Genomic DNA, 22,715 nt, shown 5'->3' on the forward strand with positions numbered 1-22,715 from the left:
ATTTATCACTGAGAGAAGAGTGGAAACAGCTCCCCTCTGCCTTTTTACTGGGAAGAGATTATGTCAGACCTGAAGAGAAATTTGGTTGGCAAAGTTACTCTGCTGTTCTTTATTTTTTATTTATTTATTTATTTTTAGATTAGCTATTTTAATACTGAATTGTCAATATTCCTTTAACTTTGTGACTTGCAAATATAGGAAAGTTCTTAAAATGAAGATCAAAACCATAGCTAAAGCCTTCCCCGTTGATCAAAATTCTTGGCATAATGTCGAAAGCCCCTTGACACAGCTAGAGGAAAACTAGCTTTGTTTTTCCGTTGTTGAAACACCGTCACAATTTTCCTTGAGTCTTAAGGTGACCGCATCAACTCAAGCTCTGTGATGCCACGATAGGTTAAAAGAAAACTGCTTTCTTCTTGGAGAAGAGCACAGTTTAGATTGACAATGCAATGTTTTTAATAATTTTTCCTGGAAAGTAGACTTGTAATAGGCTTTTCTTTCAGCCAATGAAGAGAGATAAAGAAAATATTCTAGCTACAGAAGACTGTAGGCTGACTTCAGCAATTTATAAAAAATATTTTATTCTGTAATATTTTAGGAATCTCTACATATTCCCAATGCAGCATCTTTTTTTTTTTTCCATAGCTGTACCATTTGTACAAACAATTTGTAAACAGGGAAATAGCAAAATTGATCAAATAAATTATTCACAAAGGAATTATTCACTCAGCTCAAGTATTTCTTTTAAACAACAGTAAAAGCTGTCAGCTCATATGTCTTGTTATAACAATTGAAACAGTGTTTTATTTAAAAGAGCTCTTTATGACAAAATAGAAAAAAAGGAAAACAATCTATACGACTGAACTGTAGAGCACGCTGTTTTTTAGCTGGTTTGGGGTATCAACTTTTAAATTACATAAAATACAAAGCACAATACAAAAAAAGTATCCCATTAACGGGATTCAAATTTTATTGTCCTTTCTGTGTATCTTGACTATAAATTCACATAAAATTTTGAGAAGCAACTATGTGAGTTAGAAAAATATGTTTCTTGGAGATGTGGTCTCCTTAAATAGTGGTTCATTCAAGAAATATTCCCTCATAGGCTAGGTAACAATCCTGCAGTTGAAAGAAGTAAAATGTCTAATTGTAACAGATTTTATCTATAGTTCTGTAATCTATTGAAAAAGAAGATTTAAACTAGTCCTTACTTAAAGGCTCTTTACAGAAATCTTTTTCAAAATTCCAAGAATCTTTTAACAACTTGGTGTAGATTTATTTGTTTTACCAGTTCTCCCAAATTTGTTTGTATGATGACTGCCTTTCTCTAGTTTGGAACTTGGAAGCAAACAAAGTCAAAGCTTTTTACTTGTTCTGCAAACTTCTTGTAGATGGTGATTACTGGTAAAAGGTTTATTTAATTAAGCATTTAATTACTTTATATCATTCCTAGGAATTAGCCTATCTTGTTTTTTCTTCTTAGAGCTTTTAGAACACGATTATGAACCATACCTGAACTTATGCAAAATGAATTATTACCTAAAAATGAAAATAAGAGGAGCAAAGCACATCAGAGACACATTGAAAATTCTTTTATACTTTCTGTCCCAGAGGCAGATATAACTAGGTTTTCTCTTGCATGGATTTTTTGACCTCTTTTTGGCAAACACTAAGTGCTTAGCTGTTATTGGAGCATAGAGGGGAAAATACTGAAGTAATTTACTGCCCTGTCATTTTGCCTGAGGGTTGCTCCAGCGTATTCACTCAATAACCTGTTTTGTTTATTACCTCTACCATATTCTGAAGCATTTTTCCCTCTTTCACCATTACTTGCACATCAAATTTTTATGTGAGGTGGCATATTGGAGCAAGCTACAGGCTGTGAATACAGGCTTTGCAGTATATTGTGAATAAATTACTGGTATCATTCGTGAATACTCATACAAACATGAAAGAAGTAAATATTTTGTAAAAGTAGAGGAAACGTATGTGTAATAATGCTGAAGATGTAGGTTAACATAGTGTTTCAATGAATTTATTGACTTAAAAGCCATGCATATGTTAAAAGAAAAAAAAATCTTAAATTAGCATTTTAATACCACCCTGCCTACTGATGTCATCACATGAAGTCAAACATTTACACCTCTAAAGAAGAACCTCTGATATTTGTGTGGTATGTAAAACAGGATTACGTGTATTGGCTGATTTTCTCATTTTGTTTTGAAACAAGTTAATTTAGTGAATAACTGCTCAGCAAATAATAGTCACCCCCCTGCCCCTCCCAGCATATTAAACGTTAGGAATTTTAAAGGAACAATTGAAGTTTTTTTTTGGTTTGAGGGAGTAAACTGAGGGAATTAAATTTCTTTACCTACTTCTGTATTGGTAAATGCTTAACTAAAGAATTTTGTGGAAGACTGGGTGGATAATATGTAGAACTAACTTGGGATACACATATATATCTTTAATTTTCCTTTCCCTACCAGCTTTCAATATATAAGTTCAATGTAAAATATTTTTCTACAAAGCAAAGGCACAACATGTGAAGATCCCTATGGTGCTACGCAGTGCTTTTATTCAGAGTTTTAAGCTAAACGCTTTTTTTAAAAAATAAATTTAAAGAAAATTTTTAAACAACTAGAAAATCTAATCAATAAGAAAATTTAATAAAAATGATATATTAACAACTAAATAGTCTTTGATTTTAATGGTTTGTAAAATGAAAATATAATAATGTGAGACAATTTTTATGATCTCTCATTTCTTCTAAATTGTAGTACATCTGATCATGGAATTATGACTCCTTGATTATGGAGTTATGATTAGTCTATTAGCTTGAAAATTATATGAACTTAGCTATTGTAACATGATGCACAGTCTTCAAATGATAAAGCTCAATTCCATTCCTTCCTTGAATTGCTTAGGCATTGCACCTGCTACATAGGGACTCACATTGACTTGATCTGTTGTCACAATGATGGGTGGGCTTTGTGTGTTGAAACTTGTTAACAGTATGTGAAGAGATAAAGCATTTTGATGGAGGAGAAACATTAGGTTTTATTAATTCTGCCAAGTTCTAATGCATCAGATGCTATGGGTGAACCAAGAGGAAGATTGAGTTGCAAAGAGTTGATAGCATGAGTATAATACTACATTTTGGTGGCTGATTCAAGCTTTGTCATTCCAGTTGCCTAAATTTGTTTTTTTTTTTTTTTTTTTTTTTAGTTTGCTCCTTCTTGTATAAAGAGTCAACAGGTGCATGTCCAGATCCTGTTACCGTTTGCGTTCACATATGCGTTTGTTGAATAGCCAGTCACATCAGTGTCAAACAGAATTCCAAAGAATTGGTTTCTGCTTATATGGAAAAATAGGTACTATCAAAGTTGGAGTTTTAAGTTGTTTTACTCAATAGTTTTATTGTGCAGACTTTTAAATCTTTATTATTCTTTTCATTTTAACTTTACTGTAGTATTGCTATGCCTTCCTGATAACCTTATCTTCATTACAATGGGCCTGTGGGAATGTATCACCAAGATAAAAATTAGCTGCTTCAGTAAGTTTAGAGAACTCTTTGATATATTTCTACTGAGATGCAGTTGACAGTGAAGGAGCAATACATGTATAGAAAAAACTGGTGTGATTATTATTTTGCAGTTAGGACCCTCACTTTTTTTCTTGGTTTTGCATAAATATGTTAATTATACTTAACCTGACACACGGATCAGAAATGAATTCTTCGTAGGTGGGGCAATCAGTCTGCTTTTCTGCACAGCATAACAAGTAACTGTTTTGGCATGTACACTGGGTGTCCTGACACAGAAAAATACCCACTTTCTTTTTTTCCAATTATTCTTGCTGGCTAATTCATATCTACAATAGCTGTAGTTTTTTATTTAGCTTACTGTCTAGCTGAATTCAGTGAAAACTGTACATGGCATTCTGTGATCAGTTCCTGCAAAATGCATATTGATTTGAGGGTCATGTAGTTCACTTAAAATTAGGTTGCCTAAAGCAATTAATTTGTCAATATTTTAATAATTGGATATATTACTATTTGTCTAGCAGTTATAGGCATGATTTTTTAGAGACTTGCAATTAAGTCAATTCTGCCTTAATTTCTTTGTGGAGTGCTTGGCCCGGCAAGATCAGAGGGGGCAGTACCCGGCCTGGTCCTGGAGCTAGTGTGTTAGCAAATTCTCAAGACTCTTCAGTTGCAGGTTTATGTTTGAATTAGGACCACACTGTTTCCATGGAAATTGAACAACTTTGCCAATACTTAGAAAGCCTTGAAGCGGATTAAAAATTGTTAGTTATGGAAATGAATTTATTAACAGGAAGTATTTTAGGTCAAATACATCAAACTTGGAGCAGTAGATGAAAAGTGTATGATAGTTTAGTGGTCCTGTATAGAAAAGTTATTCTAGATGTAAGAAAGAACCTGTGGGGGTTGCTCAGCTCTGCCACAGTACTGGGAGGCCTCATGGCGGCCTGCAGCTCCCTCAGGGGGGATTGGAGGGGCAGGCGCTGAGCTCTGCTCTCTGGGGACAGTGACAGGGCCAGAGGGAACGGCATGGAGCTGGGACAGGGGAGGGTCAGGCTGGAGGTTAGGGAGAGGTTCTGCACCCAGAGGGTGATCGGGCACTGGGACAGGCTCCCCAGGGCCGTGGTCACGGCACTGTGCCTGCTGGAGTTGAAGTTTGGACGGCGCTGTCAGACATGTTGTCTGATTTCTTGGGGACCCTGTGTGGAGCCAGGAGTTGGACTCGATGACCTTGTGGGCTCCTTCCAAGTTAGGATATTCTATGATTGTACGTTATTGATTGGACAGAAGCATGGCAGCACTTCAGGGGTCTGCGCCTAAGCACGTGCCTTGGATCAATGCCACTTGGAACAGAGCTGAAAAAAATGGAGAATTGCCTGTCTGAGTGCGGAGCAGCCACTAAAGCAGAGGTGAGGTAAGGAGTTAACAGCAGGTCATGGAGTGTGTTAGCAGGCACAGTAACTGTAAGTAAACATCAAATGAGCTGCTCATGATCTACTGCCAACATAGCTAATTTGTTTTTCCAGAGGCAGAGTGGAGGACATTTGCAGCCTGTGTAAAGCTGCATCTCTTGTCAGGATGAGGCATGGTGCGTGGTTTGCTCCACTATCTTTAGTGATAGAATGATGTTTTAGAATCACTGGCAGGATTTTTAAATACAAAAGGGCAAGACAGATAAAGTTCCAAAAGAGGATGATATCTATTAAGTGTGTAGTAAAAGTGGGATAGAGTAATAGAAAGTAATGAGTCTTGGCATGCATCTTTCTGTTTGTAGCAGCCGAATCAAGGCCTACACTGATGGAATCCTTGCATGGCAAACCAGAACTGTGGGGATTCCATGAACGAGGAAGTATTTCCTGATCAAATGTACTTTTCACTCTGAAATAGGTAAAACTATTTTTTGTTTGCTGTACTCCATAGCCTTGTAATTTGTTAGCAGCTCTTTGGGCTTAGGTTCAACAGAGCAATTAAATCTAGTTTGGACCCAGCAAAGTCCTTAAGAATTAGAGACTCTGCGTGCAATTTCTGGCTAAAAGTTAGTGGAATTTTATGCGTTTTTTGAAATCAGGTTTTCATAATTAGTCTCTTCCCTGTGCTCTGGAAAGAGAGCACTAAAGACCAGTAAAGATGATTTCTATGTAGAAAGTATGAATTTCTTTGTGCTTCAGAATCCATCTTTATCATACACGTTACTGCCTGAATGTGTCCACCTGAAACAGGGGCCTATCTGCCACTAAATTCCCTTGTTTTAGGAAACAGAATTGAATGGGATCCATTCTAGGGGCATATGGGTGTCACATGGGCTGAAAGGATGCTAGTGATAAGAAAAGTTAATAGTGTTTTGAGTTCATTTCTGAAACTGTCCATTCAAACACACTTGTGGAATATAAGTGCATACAACTGAATATATGAATAATTCCTTCATCTGAAATTCATAGTTTCCCCCCCCCCCCCCCTTTTTTTTTTGACTTACTGTAATGCATCATACCTAATCAAAGGGCACAGGGCTGTTCTTTAAGCTGTACACAAAAAATAGACAGAAACATGATTAGTGAAATGTTCATTTTTATGGACTTCTCTGTAGGATGTGTTCCCTAAGCTGATCACGAAAGCATTCACAGATGCAAGATGTAACTACTATATCTAAGCCTCCTGCTAATGGATCTTAAATTTTTCTATAGCACCCATCACTGTTATATGTAAGCCCTGAATCTAGATTTCTTAAGAACAGCATATTGAGTTTGATGACTGCTAAGTTCCTGAAGGGAGATGTTTAATGGCTTTTGTACCATACCTACTTTACTACATTAAAATGTTTAATTATATGGAAATATTGCTTTTGGTTGTTCTGATCTTAATGACTCACATCTGTGGAGGCAGATGATACCTGGGAAAATAAAGCTGGCACACAAAGGGGCCAATTTCCTGCAGCAAGAAAAGAGCTTCTCATATCTGATTGTAAAGAGCAGGTTAACTACTTGCTGCTTCTGCTGTGAGGGACTTTCATTCTTACACTTAACAGAAGCCCAGGATTAGAAGAAATATTATTTACAAAGCTTTTTTTTTTTTTTTTTTTTTCCTGTTAATAGAAATTGCTCTGATGTCTAGACTGATTTGTCTTACGAGCTAAAAGAAAAATTAATCGAGCAAAAGGTGTCTGTAGAGGTAAAAGAAAGCCTGGTTGAAGTGTATAAGGGATGGTGTAGGTAGAATACAATGGAAAAGAAATCGTGGACATAGAGTGTTCCTGTTAGCTTAATGCACCTCTATGGCACAGGGTTTTATTTTTATTTTTTAATGGGATCTATATAGTTCTTTTAAGTTTTCTTCCTTTATGGGTTACCCACAGACACACTGAAGTGCTCAGTTGTGATCACTGTGTTATTAGCCAATGAAACCATCTCAAGAAATTGCTTGTGGTCACATACTTTATCCTTCGTGGTTTTTAGAGGCTTTGGTGTCTTTCCAAACCGCAGAGGTGTCACGGTGCCAAACTAGAGCAATACTGTGAGGATTCCAGCCTCCCCTCTTTTTCAGTTAATCTAGGTTAGAGGTAGACCCAGTGCCTTGAAAGTTTTTTAAGCATCTTAATTTCTTTAAATTCAGATGTATCTCTAGCACATTAATGGTATCAGATTGAGAACTTCCAGAGGCAAAAAGTTCTACTTCCTCTTGAAATACATGTGTCTGCATATACACGTGTGTATATATATGTGCATATATATACAAGATATTTAGATACATCCATACATAAGCCTGAAGGGGCAAAAATTGCAGGTGGTAAGTAGGCCATATTTGAAGGAGAGAGGCTGGTCTTACCAGCCTTCGCAAAATTAGTAAACCAGCTTGGAGAGGTTCCCAAACCGAAATGATACAGTCAGGCCTGTGTTTTCAGCCTTGCCTTTAAAAAAGGAGTATCCAAGGAGTAAATCCTATTGCCAGAGAGCTCCGGGAGAGCTTTAGCACTGAATTTTGGATCATGAATTGGGCCTGAAGCAAAACATAAGCATATGTACCTCTGTTGCTGGAGATTGCAATCTTGGTGGCCAGTCCTTTTCTGAAAGCTATGGGCTTTATAGGCATCACATCCCAAATGCTGCTTTACTTTGCTGTCTTTTTTTCTTTGCATTGTGTGGCAGATAACTGAATACCTATTACTAGGGAGAAGGTGCGTGTACCTGTAGAGAGTTAGTGACCTGCAGTCAATATTCATTCAGGATTTTTTGCTGGAATTGTTGTTCTCTGATTGTATTTTCTCCTATTTTCAAAATGTTTTTAACTGTGTGATCTTTTAGCCTATTAGAGAAATTGGGAGGAAAAAAATAGTTGTAACAAAAATAGAAAATTCCTCAGTCAGTTGATCTGTCTTCCACTTGCTGTATTGGTGCTTCATTGCTTGATCAGCCACCTGATAACTCATGCCCCTGTTAACTTTCCAGGGTCTGTTATTGCTAAGGGTCAACTAAATAATCCATGAAGATCAGACAGCTGCTGATGTTGATCTTCAGTTGTTCATATATCGCCTTGCAATAAGAGTTTACAGGCAACGCTTACAGTTCTGTTGGCTGTTCTTTTTTCATAGTTGGCTCTGCATGGAAATGTAGGCTGAAAGGAAAAAGCTTTCTCTAATGGAGGTTTTTCTAAATCACCTTTTATTTTTGCAGTTGTGCATATCAGTGTTAAGCAATATAAATGCCTGCTGCTTGTGTAACTGGAGAATTTTCATTTTCTAGAACTTGCACAAAGAAAATGCCTGAAAAAGCTGCAAAACAAATGAAAATCAATGTTCCAACTTTTGTTCTGACCTAAGGAGATTTTTAAATTGTGTATAAATTTTCATATGATTTTGATACTTGGAAGGAAGCAATGTTTTAAAAGATAGAAAAATATTCTGACATCATTCATATTTCAGTTCCTTTGTAAAAATAATTGTGTGGCTTTTCACTTTGCAAATGAGCTTTTCTTTAAACAGCTGAAAAATAAGCTTCTGCTACCTCAGAAGCTGAGAAGCTTTCTTCATGGTCTTGAATCAGAAATGGGGCGTGTTGCTTTTATGGTATTAGGCCTTCTATTAGCAGGGGAAAATACTATAAGAAATACGTAACGTTATAAAGAAGACACTGCAGTTTTTATGAAATCACTTCTAGTTTCCTCCAAACACAGATAACCCGTGACACAATTATTTGGTAAGGTCTTGTTTATTGTTGTGCTCTTCATGCAGTTACCAATTAGAAACAAAGTCCTAGGTACTTGCCATGAGCCTTGAGCTTGCTTTGGGTTTGTTGCTACCGCTATTAAGAAGCCCAGACTTCCACTAGCTCTGGTGAGAACTTATACGGAGAGCGTGGGGTGCTGGGGTGTCTGTGTATCCCCGTGCACTGCCACACTCGGTGGCACAGCTCTGGTTTCATCAATGCTGTAGATACTTGATGAAGCTGTCATAAGTGAGCAAGCTGGCTTCTCCCTCCCTTCCTCTCTAAAAATTTCTGATGAACTGATGTATGCTGACCCTGAAGAGACCTGAAGCGTATTTGAAAGGAGTACTCCAAGTGTGATCAGTGAATACAATCCTGTCTTTCAATTTCCTTATGAATACTATAGGATAAAAGGAAGCGTGTTTTTTTTTCTTTCCCTTTTCTTTCCATAACAGCAATTCTTTGACTTGAGGAAGTGAAGCTCAAACGTATTTTATGCATTGCTTTCATCATCTGTGTAGCACCAGTCATTTTAAACGTGCTAGATTTACATCTCATGTAAATGCATAAAAATAGGAGACTATATCCAAAGCTCGATAGAAATTCCATTTCTTACAAATCAAACTATATAATTTTTCAAAAGGGTTAGACACAAAATGATAGTGGCATTCTTATCTTAGTAATTTAACAAGCTATTCTTTTCCCACCCTCTCTGTCAGGTGGCCACCTCATTGACACTCAGGGTGTGATTACGCTGGGAGCAGGACCGCAGGCACGAGACTTCTCCAGCAAGAGGAGTGTTACTAGAGAGGATTTAAAGCTTTGGATGGCTGCAGATCAGGAGAGAAAGGGGAATATACCTTATATAAACCCACCAACACCACTACTCTAAGATACATGCTTGCAATAATCATATGATCCCTTCGGTGCCAAGTACAAGTCATTGTTTTTAGCGGCCTTTGGATCAGGCCCTAAACCCCACAGCAAAGGAATTGCAATTTGACCGTTCATACCAAATGAGTAATTCCAGCTCATTAACATTATTTTATTCAGTCAGAATCGCTGATATGTACCAGCTGCTTTGCACCACTCTGCAGACACAAAGCAAATATAAACCTGGTGAGGTTGGGTTTATGGCTGCAGCCTGTTGGCAGGATAATAGAACACAGCCAAAGCATGCAGGTAGATGTGACTTGCTGTTAATTGAGAGAGAGCGGTAATCAAAGGTGTTTACGCTTATTCTTCTCATGGGGATGTAACTTCCAACTAATAGTTTTTGGGAAACATTGTGCAAAAATGGTGAAAAGACAGTTGAAATCTTGTACAGTGCCTATTGAATTTGAGTTAATTGTGGCAAGATTATACCATGAATTGATGCACGCAGAAGCAGTGATGGTCAAATGCCCCAACTGCCAGTTAAAACTGACAGCCAGTTCTTCAAACAGTTGCTTTTCTGCCTAGGGCTTTACATGTGACAGACTTTCTGTGTCCAGCCTGAGACAGACACTTGTGATTGAGCCTTAAATTTCAAAAGACAGCATACTTTCTTCCATGAGGCTTCCTCAGGTGTTGGTATTGGTCCCCTAGTTTCTTGCAAACTTCCTGGTGGGTTATTGAGTTCTGGGACATTATGGACGTTATCCATTCTTTTGGGAGCCAAAACAAGACTGCATAGAAGTTCTTCAAAACTTGATGCAGCAAATCTAATAATGTGTAATGCAGGAATGGGGCTATACCTGCAAGCAGTGCAGATGTCTCACCTAGTGTGTGGATACGTAGAAAAACTTTTCAGAGGTTTAAAACTTTCATTTCTCACTATTTATCTTTTGGCTATTCCATTTTTCATCCTGTGACCATTCATGGGTGAAATACTAAGCTTCTCTCTAGATCAAATAGTTACATATATATCATCCATAAAATAAGAGACAATATTGTTCTGCTGACTGCAGTCTTGAATGCACAGAAACGTGTGCTAATTGTGAGGATTCTGGAGTCCTGGTGTGGAAGTTGATTCTCTAGAAATCGAAATAAGAGCTTGCTTGAAGGAAGAGCTTGTTCTTGCTGAGAGAGAAATCACTTCTTGGTTTTGGCCTAATATATTGAGAGGCAGGATAACAGCGTGAAGTGGGAAAGGTATGCTATTCGTATATGATGTATTGCAGATGGCAAGGCTTTGGAAGATTTCTTTTTCACTTTCAAAACTTGTCTCTTTTCATTTTGGCCCACTCTCATGTTAGTAGGTATATTGACTGACACAGTGGGTGTCCACCAAGAGAAATCAGGTAGCTTAATTTTCTGGTGTCAGTGGTTACAAGTTAAAAGTATATTTTTCAGCCCCCTGGAAGTCATTTTGTAATGTGATATTGAAGGAACACAAGATCTACAGGTATTCCTGCAACTAATTTTGGCAGAGAAATAGAACAGAGGAAGCAAGTTGTCCTTAGAGCACATCATACTAGGTTGAAAATGTGGGAGTCACAAAGGATGTAAAATCTCTGAGCGTGGGTAAAATCCCAATGGATGTTGATACAGGAACTCTTTGGGGACTGACTTAAGTTATTCTTCTCCACCTACTGTTCCATAGAAGATACTAACCTCATGCAGATTTTTGTGTTAGTAGTATTTGTAATAACTTACCTTGTCCAGAAAACAAAACAAAACAAAACATTTCATTAGCAAGAAGCATAATTCTGTGCACCTTTCTCAAACAATGTTCCCATTAATTTAATGTGGAATATGGAGTAAAATCTTCATGTTTAAGAAATGCTGTCTTTTGAGGTACCTCTGCCTCCAGTTGACTCCCACATGTGCAAAATAAAATGCAAACCAAGGGGGACTGAACACCTAAACGGGATGTGTAAGATAGTGAAGGGCTCTTACTTTGACAAGAATTCTTCCTACAACTCTGTCAAAGTTTTTCTCACTATAGATGTGGATTTTCAAGACACAAACGAGGAAAACTCAAGTTTTATGGAAAGAGGTTTCTTCATGATTCAGGTTCTGATTCAGATGACCTTTGAAAGGAAAGAATGGTCTAGGTTGAAATCTGGCATGTTAGGCAGAGGGAGGAGAACTTCTTAGTCACTCAACACTACAAGAATATTTCACGTGTTTTAGAATAACGCTGTAACATTGGTGCCTTTCTAATGGCTGGAGGACCTGTCTTATACTTGATATGAAACAGTATGTGAGCACCACCACACTGCAGACTTAAATATAGTTACATTTCACAGAGATAACTGACTTCTGGCTTGGGAAAAAGGAAACGTTTCTTCTGAATGCAGTTCCTACAGCAGCCTGGATCCTGAGTTTTCTTTCTGGAAATGTCTGCACAGCTGGGAAAGGTCACTTAGGATGTGAGGCATGTCTCTGAAATCCTGCACATTGTTTAAAAATTCTGCCACTTGTGACTTATCTGGGAGTTGCATTCCGTCTGGGGGGAGAAAGAAGCAAATATCATCCTTTTGAATAGAACGTGTCCTTTTCATATTAGATTCTATAATACATTGGAAGCTTTAGATTTTAGAGTAGTAGTCTTGCAAGGAATAATAAACCATCCAAAAGAGACAAACCATTCCAATTTAGGGAAAATATGATGTGTTAAAAGTAATTCTGTTAAAAGGTGCTCAATCTGTTTTATTGTAAGTTTCATTTCATTATTGTTTAAACCTTCGTATATAGGTTTATATATATTTTCTGTCCCAATTTTCACAGAAACAGATGGTATATGTTGGACAATCGATCTGTCCTGAAGTGGCAGAGTAAAACACTTTTATTATAGCAAAAATTATTTAGAAAACTCCTGAGCTCACCCTTTTGTGTACAAAATTGACTTTTGGTGCAAAGCAAGTTTTATTGCTGCTTAAACTAGTATTGATCAAACTATCAAAGATTGTGTTATGGTTTGAGTGGTTGTTCTCAGAGTACCTACAAGAATGATTTTTTCTATCTGAATTCTGCAATCAATCCTGATTCTGTTGAATATCTTTTTTTTTTTTTTTTAAACTAATTTTAAACATGGTTACTTCTCTGACCTTTTACAAGATAAAAGGATAAATTGAAGTAGTGTTGTCCTTTTTTAATTGCCTCTTCTGAAAATAATTCATTTAAATGTTAGAAGCCTTTCTACACACCTTCAGGGCAGCTTTAATTTTGCAGCTAAAGGTGCTGCTTAAGACTCCAGTTATTAGAGACATCCTTAACAGTAGTTAAGTCTTTACTTAATTTTAGTAAAAGGTTCTTTGTAAAATCTAGATGTAGACAAACTTTGGGCCCTGAGTGAGTGCATTGGTTTTGATTATAGCACTTTGGCCTCTTGCCTTCTTAAGCCAAGAACTGGAACCTCATCCAGTTTCAGCTGTGCCACAAAACAAACAAACAAAACAAAACCAACAAACAGCAACAAAAACCACAAAGCACCAACACAAAAAGCTGTTGCACACAGCTTCTGTACCCTTCTCTATGTTAAGTTGTTTGGTAGGTGTTGAACTCCAGCACATGCAGCATCTATCTTGCTGCATAAATATAGTGGCAGAAACACTTCAGCATTAAAAACATTAAGTACTGGAACAATTTGTGACCACAGAGAAGCTAAGAGTGTGTCGCTTGGTTCTGATTAGCATCAGCAGGTTAGCGAAATGACTCCAGGGCTCTGGGTGGAAGCATTTATTGCTAACAGAAGAGATTCCAAATTCTTTATTCCTGTCAAGAAATGCTTTCTGTGAGAAGACAGATCGATTGTAGTGGAAGTATCATTGTCAGTTTATGATCAATTAGACTCACAATCTAGCATGACAGAAGTAAATGAGGAAAATACATAATGTATAGATCTATATTCTGGCTGAAAACCTTGAAGCAGCTTACATATTCTTCTAGTACAATGGAAATGATTAAATCATTACATGTGAGAAACTAAAGCTCTGGCTTTTTTGGGGAGAGAAAAAAATGCTTAGATGTATATGTAGTATAATGCTTAGATGCATCTTCACTGCTTCGATTTATATGTGGTTTTAAAAGAGACTTAGAGAGTTTTTAGTCTTGAATCTCAGAGGTAAGCTCCAGCAAGATTTATTTTCCCCCCAAAAAGTAGGTCGGGGAAGAAGAGAGGTATTAACTACAGGTAAAATCTTTGGAGAACTTTCTCCAAATCTAGACACACCAAGGTAAGAAAAAAGTGAACTGAGAATGGCCTGATTTCCACTATTTCGGATAGTGCAGTTGTCTTTTTAAATATAAATATTGTCAGGTATCTTGAAAAAGCAAGGACTTAAACCCACTCAAAGCATTGCCTTCAACAGCTGTGCTTTTCAAGACCGTGTCTAGAGGAATGCTGATGACTGGTGCGCGTGGGGAAGTGCCTGCCGCACTGTGGTGACATGCGAACACCAGTGGCACCTAATAGTGCTCCAAAAAATGGGAACCCTGTGAGATGGACCCTTACTGTGCTCTGCTTTCTTCAGGAGATGCCCGAGTCTCAGTGGTGAACCCTGAGCTCTTCCATTTATTTTCAATAATGCTTCTTAGGATTGGTAAAATTTTATGATGCAAGAATTACAGATAATTACTGTATAAATATTGGCATAAATTAACCAGTGCAATTTTAGCACTTGATTAATGGAGTGAGTAAAGATACCGAGAAGTATTAATGTTTGCAGATGTAGACCTTGAAATAGGAAATGAAATCTATATTATCCAAATAAAATTAGTAGGAGAATTCACATAAGAATTGCGTAAAAGCAGAGGGGAGCTCATGTAGCCTGCATGAGAAATCTCTTTTATCCCTCAAAGCAAATGCAGACACCCTTTTCTCATGTACAAAGGGTTAAGGGAGAATTGTGCCAACCAACGTCAGATGGAGATCTGCCCCAGAATTTTAGTCCAAGAAACAATTAATTTACCTAAAAACCCCATGCTCATTGCCAAGGGGAAATGTCTGTTGTTAATGTACTAGGTGCTGCTTTCCCCCTCATGTAAAACTTGGTGCAAAAGTAGTGGCAGAAGAGCCCGTGGTAGCTGGCTGTGCATCGTTCTGCGCAGAGGGTTTCTTCCACTAAATTGACATTCAAATGACCTGAAAATCAACTCTCTTTGCCTGTCTGTGTCTTTTCCCAGATAGATCTGTAAACTCCGGATTTAGTAAGGAAAATATGCAAATATTTGTTGAGGGGAACAAGTGTGCTGTTTATTTTCTGTACTAAATTGAATTTGCTGAAGATTTAACAGAGCAGAGCAGCACCTGCTAGTCTAATATTACATTAATATCAGTCATGCAGAGTGGGGCCCTGCTTAATGACTAGGTTGCTGTTTGCCTGTGCTCGGTAATTGAGATGCAAGAGTTTTACTCTGTGCTTTGCTACGGGAGCACTGTGTTTTGTTAATCACTACCTCATTATGGTTGGATTGCTATTCAATAATCTGTTTGATAGAGGGTGTGACTGACGAACGAAAGAAGAAGGTTAGTCTGGTAACACATTTGCTCCTGACTTTTGGCTTTTGCAAAATCAACACAAAGAGCAGAAATTAACCTCTGCTCTGAGGTGAAAGAATTATACTTCTGCTCTGCTGTTAAATTGGCGTGTGATAATATCAATACAGGGTGATGGTAAGCAACAAAGTACATCTGTTGTGTTTTGAAATTGAACTGAAATTATTTTTTAAATTAGGAACAGCAACACTGAGGATCTCCAACAATGCTTTTTTATTATTATTATTTCCCTTTTGAAAGGGATGAGAAAGAAAAGTTATATCCCAAACCAAAATGCTAGTTAGTACAGTAAGGAAGAGTTTGTATTTAAGAAACTGGTAGGGGCACTGCTTTCTTCTCCTGTTTTGTAGTGTTCCGTGGCAAATTTCTGTTAGTTTTCCATTAGTGAGAAGAGGTGTTTTTTTCCTCAGTTTATGGCATCAGTTGTTAAAACTGTCGTAGGTCAGGGAATATTTTTTCATTGGTCAATGGAAATACAGTTATGACTCTGATTTCAATTTCAGCCTCCAGGCAGTAATGGCTAGACGTTAGCACATGATAAGGTAAGGAATAAGAAAGTACCCATCAGAAAAGAAATGAAGATGCATGCTTTTTGCTCAAATGGTATTACAGAGAAGAAAACTATGCTAAACATTGGAAATAAAATGCCATTTCTCATTTGGTTTCAATTGATTTCTCATAATTTACGTCCAGGTGACGGTGTTTCTGGAAGTCAGTATCAGTGTTACAGACAGAAGGGACAGTGTGAGTGTAGAGATGGTGCGATGAGGACAGTAATAAATACTGCACAGGGAGGTTTGAAAAACAAAACAAAATGACCAAATGGAACCTTCAGGTTCCCAAGTGACTCCTTCGTGGCAAGGAGGAAGCTTGGCAGAGAATTCCAAAAGTGGGCAGGATTTTCTGAGAAGCAAGTTCAAGACAATGCAGTTCTGGTGAAACGAACAAAACCAGCAGAACACACAGGTATTGCCATTATCAGATGGAAAATGTTCTTCTTTTTCCTGGCAGTATTTCTCCTCAATTGGTCCTTTTTTCTTTTTTTTTTTTTTTCTTTTTTTTCCTGTTGTGAAGAAATTGTTTACTTTTCTGAGAAGGGCTTCCTTGAAATGAGAACTCACTGCGCTGCCAGGTATTTACTCGACAGGACCCACAATTATCTAATAAATAGTGGAGAACCTCTTGCAGTAATTTGGTGAGCTGAAATGGAAAGCATCTGGTATTATGGGGCTACTTACTCCAACATGGGCTCTAATTCTGTTAGGAAGAGAACCTATTAATGCTGAAATGATTGTCTTGTTGGATTTCTGTAGGGCTCGTCAGTGGTTTTTCTGCTGTTAGCTCTGTTCAGTGCTGTGGCATGTGACAGTACAAGGATTGTGCCTGATTACAGGGAGGCTATTGAATGTTACGAGTTTTCAATCAATTCTTTTAAGCTTTGTACACAATTGTTAGATAGCGATAGGTACCTCCTGTTCCAGTGAATGTGGTCATCTAAGTAAGCTGTAAGGCGTTTCAGAGGGAAGCTAATTGATCTCATTTTTAAGTACCGCAGTTCCTTGTCTGATAGCTCCCTTGTTCATCAGAAGGTTCAGACACAATGAGAGCTGTCCCATTTCTTCCTATGGTGCCGTAAGGATAGAATTTACTGCTTTGAACTCATTGTCTCTGTCAGTCAACATTAGAAATGATTAAAGATTGAAAGGATCTCTTCTTGTACAAAAATAAATCCAATGTAAAACACTGAAGTCATGTTAGGCCAGTTGGTCAGTTTTGTAGCAGAACTTAAGGGTGTTTTTTTTCAAGTTTATGAATGATCTAACTTTTATGCTATACATACACATAGGTTTTATTAAAAAAAAAAAAGTAATTTTTGTTCAGCACTTCTTGCAGTAACAGTTTTCCCTCAGGTCAACTAATTCAAATTATACTCCATTCAGTTTTTCTTTACAAGTATATGGTATAGGTGGGAGATGGGCTAGGTATTCACTCATCAGCAATGCTAGCTTGGTCTGTTGAATCTCTAAAGGGTTATTCTGTTGCCCGACATAATGACCACCATAAAATGCTCTTTTTCAAGACATCTGTAAAACTACTGTAACATAATAAAAAAATAATAATAAAAAAGGAGGCATGAGACCAGACCTAGAAAACAAGGCCATCCCCAAAGTAAACTTGTCTTGCTAATTCTTTAAGTTAATTCTTCTATCCAGAAGTACCTTTCTGGATACCAGTGAAAAATGGTTTTAAAGGGATTTAAATATTTTAAAGGCATTTAAAGATTTGCCTTGAGGTTTTTCTGTGTATTTCACTAAAGCTGGGAGAAGACTGCGTTTTATGGTAGAAATCATTGGTCTTAAAACATTTTGGTTTCGTTCCTCTTGCCTTCATTAAATTGTTATAAATCAACATTTCAAAATAACTGGCTACAAATAACTAGATTTTTAGAAATATTTGATGTCTTAATATAGATATGTCATAATTTTTACAAGTTCTTGGGCACAAAACTTTCATTAACTTGCATGCAGATTGTGGCATTAAATATTTCTGTTTTAATGAAATGTTAAGTTCTTAAAGGCTTTAAAAAGTGTTATCTCAAGTTCTAAAGTAGTTTTGGAAACCAATAATTAAGCAGTTTGTCAACAAAACTCCCAAAGGAACTTTCCCCTTTAGCTTTTATTAAAATTTAAGTCTCAGGCGCTTCTAAGCTTCTGTTTAATTAGCCTCAGACTCAGACCTGTACATTTAAAAACAAACAATGAAACAATTTATTCTCATGCCCTGGCGAAAGGCAGTGTCAGCAATTCTGGATTTCTTCCCACTAAGATACAACCACTGGGGCCTCAAAGTTGGTGATTCTAGTATAGGGAAATAAACAATAACCCCCAAATCCTCAAGACAAACTAGAGTAAATTTCAGTTTTTAATTACTATTGTGCTAATGGAGACTGATACAATAAAGAAATGTTTCCAAAGGCTGATTAAATGACTGAAGCTGAATTTCTGAAATGCCAGTTAATAGCAAGAAGTGAATGTCTCGTCCTTGCAAGCACGTGTAGAAGCGTGTGTTTTATTCCGGGTGGATGGCCCAGCCCAACTCCATAGAAATGAAATTCCAGTTTTGCAGCAGAGGTGGTGTGCGTTACAATCTGTATCTGAGAGAGTTTGATAGCATGCAAGAAATGATAAATCAGACTGTTCCCATGAGAAAGGTTTGCCTTGCTGGGAGCAGCAAGTCGTGGAAATTCAGAGGGCCCAAATAGCCTTGTTCTTGACACTGACAGTACAGAGGAGTGCAGAGAGTTCTTGGTTGGCTGTGCACGGGCTGTTCTCAACAGCAGCCGCTGCCCTGGCAGGTCAGCACACAGAGATTGTCAAACAGTAGAGAAGGGGAGTGAAGGAAGGAGGAAGAACAATGCAAACTGTTTGTTTACTGATAATGGGAATAATTTATTTTCTTTACAGTCTGTTTAAATTTTCATTAAACTTGAGTCCTTTCTCTCAGGTCTACATTACTGTGTACTTACAGTCAGCTCTGCCACCAGGAAGGAATCTCATTTCTATGGAAATTAAAACCAGGTCTTCAATCCAGGATTAAAGCAGAAATACATCTTTGTTTCAAAGACTGCTACAGGAAATCGTCTTTATTTAAAGCTGTATTTCCAACCTGTTACGTTAATTACGTTTTTGGGTGATGACACTATGAAAATGAATTGTATATTCAAAAAAAAAAGATTCCTCTAATGTATTTGATTCACTATCACCATTTACTCTTGGGTAATAAAAATTAATTCCTGCTATCTTCTTCCCCCTTTGATTACCGTTTTGCTTTTTTTTTTTTTTGTCAATAAGCCTGAGTTTTTTCTTTATATCCTGTTTGTAAAATTATTTGAGAGCAGTGCATGTATGCTTATTTTGCTCATTTGGAAATTATTCAATTATTTATTCTCAACCTGGCTTGAACCTGGGGGAGAGAGCTTAGAAAAAATGAACCTGTAAATCCAACTATTTTCACTAAACTTTACATTTGAGGAAGAAGGAAAGCTTAAACACAGAAGAAGAATAAAAAAGTGCCCTTTACTGCTTCCCATAGAGCACCAGGATAAAGAGTTCGTGTTTTGTTTTTTTTTTCTTATTCCAGATTTTTTTTTTGAAAATATGATCTGTTTAAAAGCACGAGTATGTTGCCCCCACCTGAGACCAATCCTGGATAAAGCTCACCAATATAATCCAAAACAATTGTACCCCAGTGGCGTGATTGCCCTTGAAACCTCTGCTGCTGGTTAACCGAGTCCCCAGCTGCTAGCAATGGTATCAGCGCTCCCCGGGGGAGGCTGCTGATTGCAGCGGTATTGCTGGTGCCTGTGTATCGTGGAGCCGCAGGTGATGGACATAATGCAAAGCTTAAGTATGGCAGGTGTTGAACAGTCTTTGCCTGTTACCAGTAGCTTCAGGCTCGAGAAGTTGCACATACTGTTCTGGTGCTTCAACAGATTATAAAGAGTATATATGTGTAAATATTTACATAGATCATAAGAAAAAGCAGCAGGGAAAGCAGAAGCTGAGGCCTCTCAGTGCTTTTCAAGAGGCTTTTTTTTTTTTTTCTTCATTGGTACAAACATTATCAGAAACCCCAAAGAAAACTCTAGGGGTGGGTGAAAAAGAGAGCACTTCCCTCATCAGTGCTACCAGGTAAATACAGTACCTGTTGGGGTGAGGGGAGGGAGGAAGGGTAATTTACTTAACTAACAGAGTGCAGAAATACACGAAACAGAACTGCAGACTGTTAAAGGCTTTGCAGTTCTGATCTTCAGAAGCTTTTCAGGTGGGTGCTGCTGTGATTTCTGCTAAGTTGTCAGCTCTGAAGTCATGTCTTAACCTGAAGGCGAATGTCAGCTGCGATGGCTGCAAATGGTTAAAGTGGGCTTTAACAAAATCTTTTCAGAAGAACAAAGCAGTTTGTTATTCCAATAGCTGAAGTCTTCAGATGAGCAGCACCTGTAAATAATAATAGTGGAATATGCCATTTTTAAAAGTTTATTTGGAACTGGCTTTGTAGTCTGTGCTGCCTGCTCTGGAGTCTGGGGGTGAGGAGGGCTGATGCCCTCTGTGTCCTGACAGTACGAAGGATCACATATGATTGCTTACTGCTCACTTACTGCCTTTGTGATCACAACTGTTCTCCAGGCTTGTAGTGATCAGAAGAGTCTTAAAAACTTTGTGGGAGAGGGGTTAGGTAGGAGAAAGGGTGAAGGAAGAGGTGAAGCAGTGTTGGTCTGCGTGCAGCCGTGTGAGCAGGTGTATTTTGGAGCTTGGATTTAGGTACCTTATCTCTTCAAGGCCCCATTTTGGATTCTATGAACTAGATTGTGCTGATTTTGCCTCACCCTTGTCCTGCAGTACAACTGCATAAGCAAAGGGGACAAGATCTAGCTGCTAGTCGTTTAATAACCTACAGCATTGCTATCTTAGAAAGTGGCCTTTCCACTCCTCATTGCTGCAGATAACTTATTCTTAAAGCCACTCTACCGGGGGTTTATTTAAATTATGTTTTGTTATGGGAGAAAGGTGAGTGATTCCTGGTCAGCTTTATACCTGTGACTTTCGCCATAAATTTATTGTCATACTTAATTGGTCTTGTTGAAACAATTAAAATGAAATTAACAACAAAAACATGCTGATTAGGTGGAAAAGTCCGGTAGGGAAATGGACTTGGTGTTCTGTTAGGGATAAAAATGAACTGTGTAAATCATACCTGATGTGTTGAGAACTTGAGGAATATTTCAATTTGGAGCCATTGTTACTCCTCATCAAATCTGACAGTTGGGGCGGCTCCACTAATTCTCTTTGAGCATGATTGACTCTCTCACTGACTTCAAGAAATTTGAATCGATGCTGCCTTGCAAATAGATAGGTCTCCTATTTAACTGTCTGTCAATGGAGGAGCGTTTTCTTTCCCATCTCTACCATCATTAAACACATGATTATAGTATACGTGTGTGTCTTGTCTGTCTACAGCCTGACACTTAAAATGTATGCTGTGTGACAATGTAATTTACTTTATTATCAGAAGTATCAGCCATTCCTTAATTTTTAAAAGAGTAGTTTAGGCAACATGTTTGCTTTTGAACCTATCCTGTACCTACGATATTTACTTAGGATGATTCTAAACATGGCAATTCTGACTCTGTGGTGGTAACAGCACCGTGCCATCTTTTGGCTGCTTGCTTACCGATAAAGAGCCAACTTCAGAGAATTGTCTCTCAGACCAGAAATCAGAATTTGTACTGAGCCCTTCTATGAACCTGTTCCTCTGGTTTCTCTGTTTGGCCAGGGACCTCCCACCGCTTCTTCCCCTCTCCATGAAGTTTTTTGTCTATTTGGAGTTTTGAGGCGTTTCTCAGCTGTCTCCTTGTATAAGGATGTTTTTTTTTTTTTTTTTTCCTGCCAGTAGGAGAACCTGTTAATACAGCCACTCATTCTGGTGTTACATACATGGAAAGGTAACCCCAACCTTTGGTTGCTCAAGGCTCGGCAACTTCTGCATTATCCTGATTCGCTGTCTCTGAGAAGAGAGTTTCCTGAACTTGCTGATTTTTATCTTGATTCACCTTGCCCCCAAACAGTAGGCAAGTTTAATAATAAACAAAGAAAAGATTTAACACGACTGGAGGTCAAGGTTTTCTGGGCAAGGTTGGAAACGAAAGATCACAAGTAAACCCAACATAAAACACAGTCTTGGTTTATCATTGACAATATTTCTTCCAGCCTGCTCTTATATTTCTCATCTAGAATTCTGTGCCATAGCCTCTTCGCGAACACCGAGCTCCCAGGTTCACAGAGGCGTTTTACTTCTCGGAGGACTGAATACCTCTTCTCCTAAAGCAGCCCCACTTGCATTTCACTGCAGCTGGGGGTGCATACAAATGTAGAAGCCGTGGGTGGCTGTGTGGAAGCAAGGCGTGTTGGGTACCCTAATGTAATCCCCCCCTTGCCTGGGTTCATCTCTGTTATCATTCCTACCAGAGTAAACGCACACCACACGCAAACACTGCTGGGTTGCTCCTAGCCTCATGTTTCCGTAGGCCTCTCTTCCTACCCAGCTTTGTGCTCGCTGCCCGTCTGAGCCATTCATCATCTTCTCCCCAGGCCTGTTGAGAGGAGCGTTGTGTTCATATTAAATGTTAATATTGTTAAATTCATAATTACATGTACAGCCTGTGAAGCTCATGGTCTTTTCTTAAAGCTAAATAGCTTTCAAAAGAGTTGTTTAACTAAATATTTGTCATTATGGTTTGTTCCTCTGTTAGTGAGTTGCTTTAGTTTGAGCATGGTTAGGAGCAGGATTTTTTTTCCTGCTTTCATATGGATTCCTGTGTTGTCTTATACTTCACATGTCTCCAAAACATTGATCCTGAAATGTATTTTTAGGAAAAATATTGCTAGAACTAAGTAAAATTAAAGAGAAAAGGCTGTGAAGGAAGAAGCTCAGCTGA

The 22,715-nt window shown here is 38.0% G+C and overlaps 1 long non-coding RNA gene across 2 annotated transcripts in view; it reads left to right on the forward strand.

Annotated features, from left to right (window-relative positions):
- The first annotated feature begins 4,548 nt into the window (after positions 1–4,548).
- Positions 4,549–22,715, forward strand: part of LOC106015888 (uncharacterized) — a 212,607-nt gene continuing 194,440 nt past the window's right edge. Inside the window, exon 1 of one of the 2 annotated variants that reach the window (XR_011804122.1) lies at positions 4,549–4,955. This is a non-coding gene — a long non-coding RNA (uncharacterized lncRNA). Of the gene's footprint in view, positions 4,956–19,669; positions 19,912–22,715 lie in introns of those variants that run through there. The other variant, XR_011804121.1, reaches the window with a different exon arrangement.

Source organism: Anas platyrhynchos, chromosome 19 (assembly GCF_047663525.1).
Source record: "Anas platyrhynchos isolate ZD024472 breed Pekin duck chromosome 19, IASCAAS_PekinDuck_T2T, whole genome shotgun sequence".
Lineage (NCBI taxonomy): Eukaryota > Metazoa > Chordata > Aves > Anseriformes > Anatidae > Anas > Anas platyrhynchos.